The sequence below is a fragment of the Glycine soja genome, chromosome 18, assembly GCF_004193775.1.
Source record: "Glycine soja cultivar W05 chromosome 18, ASM419377v2, whole genome shotgun sequence".
Lineage (NCBI taxonomy): Eukaryota > Viridiplantae > Streptophyta > Magnoliopsida > Fabales > Fabaceae > Glycine > Glycine soja.
In genome coordinates, this window is record NC_041019.1 from 50,416,192 (window position 1) to 50,424,349 (window position 8,158).

The window sequence follows — 8,158 nt, forward strand, 5'->3', positions numbered from 1 at the left end:
TGTTTGAAATTGTGTCCAAAAATTAAAAATAAACATTTTTTTTAAAGGATCAACTTGTCATGAATTGAATTGAATAAGTAGATATTTTATAATTATTTAAAGTTAGAGGATCAATTTAAAAAGAAAAGTAATTTAAGAAATGATTTGTATATTTTAACCTTGAGGTTATGATGAAAGCCTTAATATCCAATAAAAGATATGGGAATAAAGTTTGAATAAGGAGATTCACTAAAAACAAACTCATCACCATCAAGTGGTTGTTAATTTGAAGAAAAAAGTTGGCTGTCATCAAGCTGAAGATTTGGTTTGACTATTTCAATGACATATTGTGTACACATAGTAATTTATTCTACAAAATTGAGATGGTCTGAGTCTGACTAAAAATTATTTTAATCATTTTCCATCAAGCTAAGCTAGCTATAACTATATAATAGTATATGCGATCTATTTGCTTTCTTGTGAAAACATCGTACCAATATAAATACTTTGATGTATCATGGTAAGCATTTTTTTATCATTCACGGTAAGCATACATATTGATTGGTTTAGTTAGACAAAAGACTATGAGTAAAACATTCACATGGGGAAATGGTTGCTATTGCGTTATAGTTAATTATAGAAAACTAGTGGAAGAAGGAGGCTTAATATACAGAATAAAATTTGAATAAAAATGAGAAAAATAAAAACAGTTTTAGTGTATTATTTATTATTCAATACATGTTTGCATTTCCACTACCAGTTTGTGTCTATGATGAGTAGTTCCTTATATTTTCTTTAGTCATGTAAACTTATTTGAGTGTATGTATACTTACTTATTTGGGAAAATGGATTTAAAAAATGTGGAAACTAAATGGGGTTATCATATCTCTTTTATTATAGTTATAGATTTAATTAGATTACATAAAAACTAGATCACAAACCTGTTCACAGCACAAGGTACAAATGAATAACTTTTCTTTCAAATTAAAGCACTATAGTTTAAATGAAAATTAATAAAATGCCATTTGTGCAGGATTTTTTTTAATTGTCACAAGCTGATGCATATAGGAGTACTGGCAGTTTTTATTAATATTACTCAATTGATATTGACGAGGTGGTGGACACAGCAAGTATTACAGTCACAATATGATTTTAAACTCTTTAACATCACAGTCTCAATAACTGTTAGAAAAATAGAAACTATTTGTGTTTAAACAAATCCCCTAAAATTGAAAGAAGAATCAATTTCCTTGCCTGCTTGAAAAGAAGAAGAAAAAATCCCTTTTCTCCTGTTCATGGTGACCTGCTTTTGGCCAAGTCCGTGTTGCCACTTCTATAACTTACAGAAGTATCACTATCAGGAGGAACGGTGCCATATATGTTAATAATAAAATATGTTTTCCATATACTTTGAGTAAAAACTAATAATGAACCCCCTTAAAATAAATATAAAATAATACGGCAAATGTCTATTGCATGCAATAGAAACTTATTCACCAGAGATATCCCAACTTCAGAGAAAGAAAAAAGAAATCAAAACATGCTGGGAGTCACTAGATTTCTGGATATTTGGACTAGGATGAGTTTGAGAAGGAATATTAAAGAGATTTTTTAATGTAATGATTGATCTTGTGAAAATCATTTGATAATATATATATATAAACACTTATAAAACTTTTTATTAACTCTTATAATTTATCTAATTTCTTTTTTTAATTATTATCACACCATATTATATATCTATCTATTGTACATTTTTCTCTCTCTCTACGTGTCAATTAGCATCTAAGTATCATTTGAATGATTTTCTAAATCATTCCTCTCTCCTCTTTAGTTCAAACTCTTAGAAGTTATAATTAATATAATCATATGCACCACATAAATAATTGCACTTTGGCCTAAGCTAGCTAGCAGCTGATTTGCCGCATCTTGAGGTGACATCCTGTAGTTCAAAACACAAATATTCAAACTTAAATTCCGGCAAGTAATGATAATTATTGTGGCATTATATTCTAATCATTCCTAGGTGTTGATCACACGAGTGGGTGATCATGGGGCCCTTCTTAAAGAATAATAGATTACCACACTGTTGGTTCTATATATATTTTTGTACAGTTAGCATAAATTATACTTATAGGCATGCTAGGTCTAATTACAAGACACTAGTGAGACAAGCTTAGAAAGCAATTCAAAGAGTAAATTCATGTATCTTCTACATATCATGTGCTGCATCCACGAAGATCATTTTCCTAATTCATGTATCTTAATTGGGACCATGTTGCTTGAACTACCTACATGATAATGACTCTTTGATATATACTTAATAGTGGTTACATGTTTGGTTAATTTGCAAGTGGTTAAGAGAGCAAATAAGGTCAACTATTTGTGATTTATTTGAATATGGCTCATCATATATATGTTCGATTAAACTCATCATTTGTTTGATTTAAGAAAATATAAATTTGACTATTAATTAAATGAATCAAGTCAAAACTTTATGATAACTCGCTAATAACTTGTGTATATATGTATTATTATAATTTTATTTATTACATTCATTAAAAAATATAATTTATTTATTATTATCACACATTTTAATTTTCAAGAGTTATATACAATATTAAAAAAAAATCTTCCATTTTCGCATCACTAAAATTTCGTTTCCGATTTTGAGTCATCTTATATATATAATATAAAATTATATTTTATTATTATTTTACATTACTTTCTAAAGTTAACATATTAAATACTAAATTAGTAAATATTTTGTTTGAGAAAAATTAAAAAAAAAAACAAACATGAATGAACTAAACAAAATAAGGCTAAGATTTATATATTTATTTAACTAAGCTTAATTAAATCTACAGGGGTGTAGGTAGATCAGACCAAATTTAATTCAATATGCTTAGTCTAATACAATTCAAATAAATTTTTGTGAGTTGAATTGATTCATTAGAGTGGATTTGATTAATTTTTATTTAATTAGCCTAATTAAAATTATATTGAGTGACGGGTTTAAAGTTTTGGATCCTATCAAAATCTAACTCAACCCAATCCAATTCATATACAATCAAATTATTAACAACAACCTTAAATTAAATGCATTTCATTCTTAAGGTAATATATTTTTATCTTAAGGTAATACATTATTTTAGAGTTTATCTTTTTTGTTTATTTTAAGGTAATATATATATTTTTTATGAATGATAATGTGAATATGTATTTATGAGTTATTTTTCTATTTAATGTTTTATGAATATTGCCTTTTAAAATATTCTTACTATTCTGTAAAAAAAAATATCCTTATTGTTTTTGAATTTGAGATTTCTTTTAATTTTTTCAAGAGTTAAAGATGTTATAATTTTTTAATGGTTCAACCTGATAATCAACCTAATCCAATTTAATTAAAATTAGATTTGATTCACAAAGTAAAAAAAAAAAAAAAAACTCAATCCAAACCAATCTACATAAGTTTAATGGAATTGGATTAAAAAAATAGACAAAACTCGCCCATCTTGTAACACCTACACACCTAATTAAATCTTTAAATTTGTAACTGGTACATTTAAATAGTCAAACTTTAATAATATTTTTTTTTTCAATTCCAGCCTGAAACTTGAAACTTATCTACATATCTATAAGTGCACAGTACGTATATGAGATGTTAGTGTATTTGGTACGAAGAAAAGAAATAAGTAAGAAAAATGATAGATGAAAATAGGAATAAACATCGAGAGATATAAAACGAATAAAAATAGATGAACAATAGAGTAAAAATAAGTTGGAACTAAAGCGTATGTTTGTGTACGTAAGAACTAAAATCTATTAAAAAGTGTATATGTATGGACATAAACATGTTATAAATGTAGGAAATAAAAATAAAGATTGTGCAATATGAATTACATAAAGAATTGACATAAGAATATAATATTCAATTCACATAGGTAACCAAAAATAATTTCTCTTTTTGAAGGTACCGAAATCAATTTCTTAATCACATGAGAGAAGAGTACAATACACAAAGTGTTGAAAAAAATCAATAAATATTGTCATGTTCTTTCTTTTTAGTCCCATTTAATAAAGAAAGAACATGGCAATGAGACTTAAAAGAAAAGAGGTCAATACTCCTCAAGATTGATGAAAACATTGGGTGAGATAATGTATGAGACATTATTATGCAACGGGAACAAGAGGGAAAATATTATCTATGGCGACCACCATGCGTGAATGCTCTTGTTATGATCACAAAGGGGGCTGAATTCCTATGCTAGTTTTTCCCTTAAGCTTTTAGCTTTTATGATCTTTCAATGTATTTCATGAGTTATAAGTTCTTTATATCTTTTGATGAACTTTGAGTACCCTTGAGTTCATGTCTTTAAGTAGTTGTGCGTGCGTGCATCTTCATTTAATCTTTGATGACATTTAGCTTGAATTTTTCACTTAGATGTTTCTTTATCTATTTTGATGTTTGATATGCATTTGACATGTGTTTGAATGCATTTTATAGGCTATTGTCGATATTTGCATGTGTTTGTTTGTGTTCATATTTGTTTATATTGTTCATTTTATCATACTCTTTGTGGTATCTTTGTTGGGTATTCTTGATACTCTTGCACTACTACATTTGTTATATTATATTTAACATGTTTGTTTGTACATTGTTTGGTTTGATAATCAATACTCTTTGTAGTTATTTGGATATTTGATTGTATCTTTAGTTAGATACCTTTATAAGACAGTTTGCTTATGATGATTAGATATCATAATTTGATGTATTTCACCTTTTTTTTATTGTTATATCTCTTACTTTGATACCTTACTAGATGGTTTTTATGTTTGAGATTAGTTGGATATTTTGATTGATCTTATATTTGGATGCTTTGTTGTTTCTAAGTGCTCTGATATTTGACATTTTGATTATGTTTTTATTGAGAATCTTTATTATTTATTATGATTAATTATTTCTTATAATTGATGATACACATTATGTTTTGATGCTATATGCACTATGTTCTTACCTCGATTATTGTTTCTTTTTGCTAAAATAAAAGATGTTTTTCTTGCAACAATGCTGCTTTGATACCTTTTGCTCTAATGATAAGTGCTGTTTAAACTTTGAAATTAGATATTTTGATCGTATCTCTTGTTTTTAGCACTTTTATTCGATTTACGTGTATATGGATCCAATATTTTTATAGTGTGGATATTATCTTAGTCTTATTTGCTTGTTATGACCTTTATTTCTTGTGCATTTAGTATTTTATTTGATATCATTTTTTTGATAATGACAAAGGAAGAGAAAGGTCTTGTGTTTTTTTGTCTTGCATGAATGCACACATTAAAGAGGATCGAAAATACATTTTCTAGTTCCTGCAAGCTTTGTCATCAAGCTAGCCTTATCACCCTTGTTGCATTCAAATTGAAAGTGGCTTTTCAATGAATTGTTTGAAAGCTTTGGCATAATAAAAATGCGGGTATATTGTTGACATGTTTGAGGGTGTAGTTTCTTAAACTTCAAAATTGTTACTTGTTTAAGTCTTTAGTTTTGATTATTCCAATTCCATATTCTCTTTCAATATTTCATTTGAGTTGTAATTTGTTTATATCATTTGATAAACATTGAGTGCCCCCTGCTTTGTTTCTTTAAGTAGTTGTACGTGCATCTTCATTTAATCTTTGATGGCATTTAGCATGAGTCTCACTTAAATGTTTCTATGGTTTTGATTTAAATATGCTTTAAAATTACATTTGAGAATACAAAGTATTAGAATACTTGCAGAGTAGTATTATAATACTAAAAAGAGCTGCTTTTTTATTTTCTAAAAAATTATTTGAATACTTGAAAAGGTATTCAAATACTTTGTAGAGAAATTTGTCTCTAATTTCCTAATACAAGTATTCAAATAATTCAGAGTATTCTAATACTCTAAACTGAAAAGTATCAAAATACTCCCAAAAGCATTTGAATACTTTATGCTAGATTAGAAAAATATAAATTACGAATTTGGTTGCAAAAATTAATAATCTTTAAACAGAATTATCATTTTAGCTAGCAAGTATTTTCAAATGTAATTTTAAAACATATAAACAGTATTATTAATAAATATTTTCATTAAAGTTTCATATATTTATTAATTTAAATTATCAAATTTTTTAATTAAACCCCTATTAATATTGTTGGTTTAATCTCAATTAGTCAAATTGTAGTTAATGTTAACGTTTACGGTTAATATATATAATCATATGTATTTCCTTCTATCTTATAATGAACCCTTGCTAAAATGTTTTCAGTAATGGACTATTTTATTGGGTAAGTTAGTTATTCAATAAGAAAATAAATTAAATATGCATTACTTTTTATTTTCTTTTCATGTGTTATTGTTATTCCAAATTTTTAAGAATTAACACATTGTTGATCAAGGTGAAGTTGGACTTGATTTTTTTAAATAAGATATTAAATTTAAATTTTATAGATAAAAAAAAATTGATTGATAAAAATTATATTAAGTTTGAGCTTTGTAGATAGGTGGCTTCTTGCATGGGAAAGTGGAATAGATCCTCCACCATAAATCATAAGAAACTTTTTTTCCCTTAGATACATTTGTAAGTCAATAGATGTTCAAGATACTGCTATCTCAATTATAGAGAATTGTTTTTTTTATATCAACAAAAAAATATTTTTTCCTTCAAAAATCATTATCGAAACATTTTCTCACAAAAACGAAATTAATATCACTCTATCAACATAAAACCAAGAACATAAGAATTCAAAATATACAATGAAGGTCTCGCCACTCCAACACTATTGAACATTTCTGCGATTTTATTTGCATACAATTACATTTTCATTGGCATCGATTTTTGTTTTTTCTTATTTTCTTTCTATTCTATTTTACCCTTCCATCTTCATCACTTACACCCTCCCCCTTCCATTTTCTTGCTTCGTTGAAACTTGAAAATCAAAGTAATGTCAAATCTAAATATAAAGCAAACACCATAAAATCTTGAACCATATATAATGTAAAAATCCAGTTTGATCCGGTCGGGTTGGATCGGTCTAACCGAGATTTGGTGACATAACCAAATCAGTTTGATTATTAGACCGGTCATGCATCTGGTCTAAAATGACCCGGCCAGACCCGATCGATTTGGGGTAAATCGGTGACTCAAACCAGTTTTTAAAACCCGTTTTGCGTAAAAAAAACAAAAAAAATACTCCAAAAAAATAACAAGACTTATGTAATTATGTTATTGAATTATTATTTATTGATTTGTGTTATCAATTTTAATATTTCAATTGTTATTTTGAATTTTGATATATGAATGAACTTTCTTAATTAAATAATATTAGTTATATATTTATATATAATAGATACATATTTAATTTTAAATTTTTAATATATAATGAATCAAATCGAACCAACTACTGATCCACTGGATCAATGACCCACTACCTCAACCGGATCAAGATCGAATTTCATAATTTTTTCTTTGATCCCAATGTCTTGCTGGTTCGCAGTGTGAATCAAAGGGGAAAAAAAAGGTTCGTGAGAGAGAAACCTATAAAAAAAAAAACAATTGTATGGTATTTTATTTTTCCATCCAACTCTCCATTTTAATTGTACTACTGGAAAATGTTTTTGCATTGCGTGAGACTTAAGGGGTAGAAATTAACCAACTTGTAGATAAACATGTGACTCAAAAGAAAGAATGTACTAAAGTTGATTAGTCGTTAAATTATCCGTTATAAATTTAATTATTGATAAAATTGATAAATATTATATATTATTAATATTATGATGATAAAAAATTATCTTTTAACATTTTTTTATATTGAAATTTCCAACGAGGAATCGAAGTGGTTTAAGTATCTTGCATACTGATAGACTTCTAATCGACTTTTTTTTTAAGATTTATTTATTTTTTTAGTTGCTGGCCTGCCGGAAATCTTCCTCGCCCAATGATAAAAAAATTTCAGTTTTAATTATCAGAGTTTTCTTTAACGAAAATATGAAAGAGTCTCACTAATTAGCAAGTTACCTAATTTGTTAAGAAAGTTAAAAAAATATAGATATTTAATAAATATTAAAATTAACGAAATTAATTGTATTTTTATTAAACTATTTAAAGTTTATACTACATATTTTCTTTTTTTTATTTATCTTTTAAGTTGTTATGT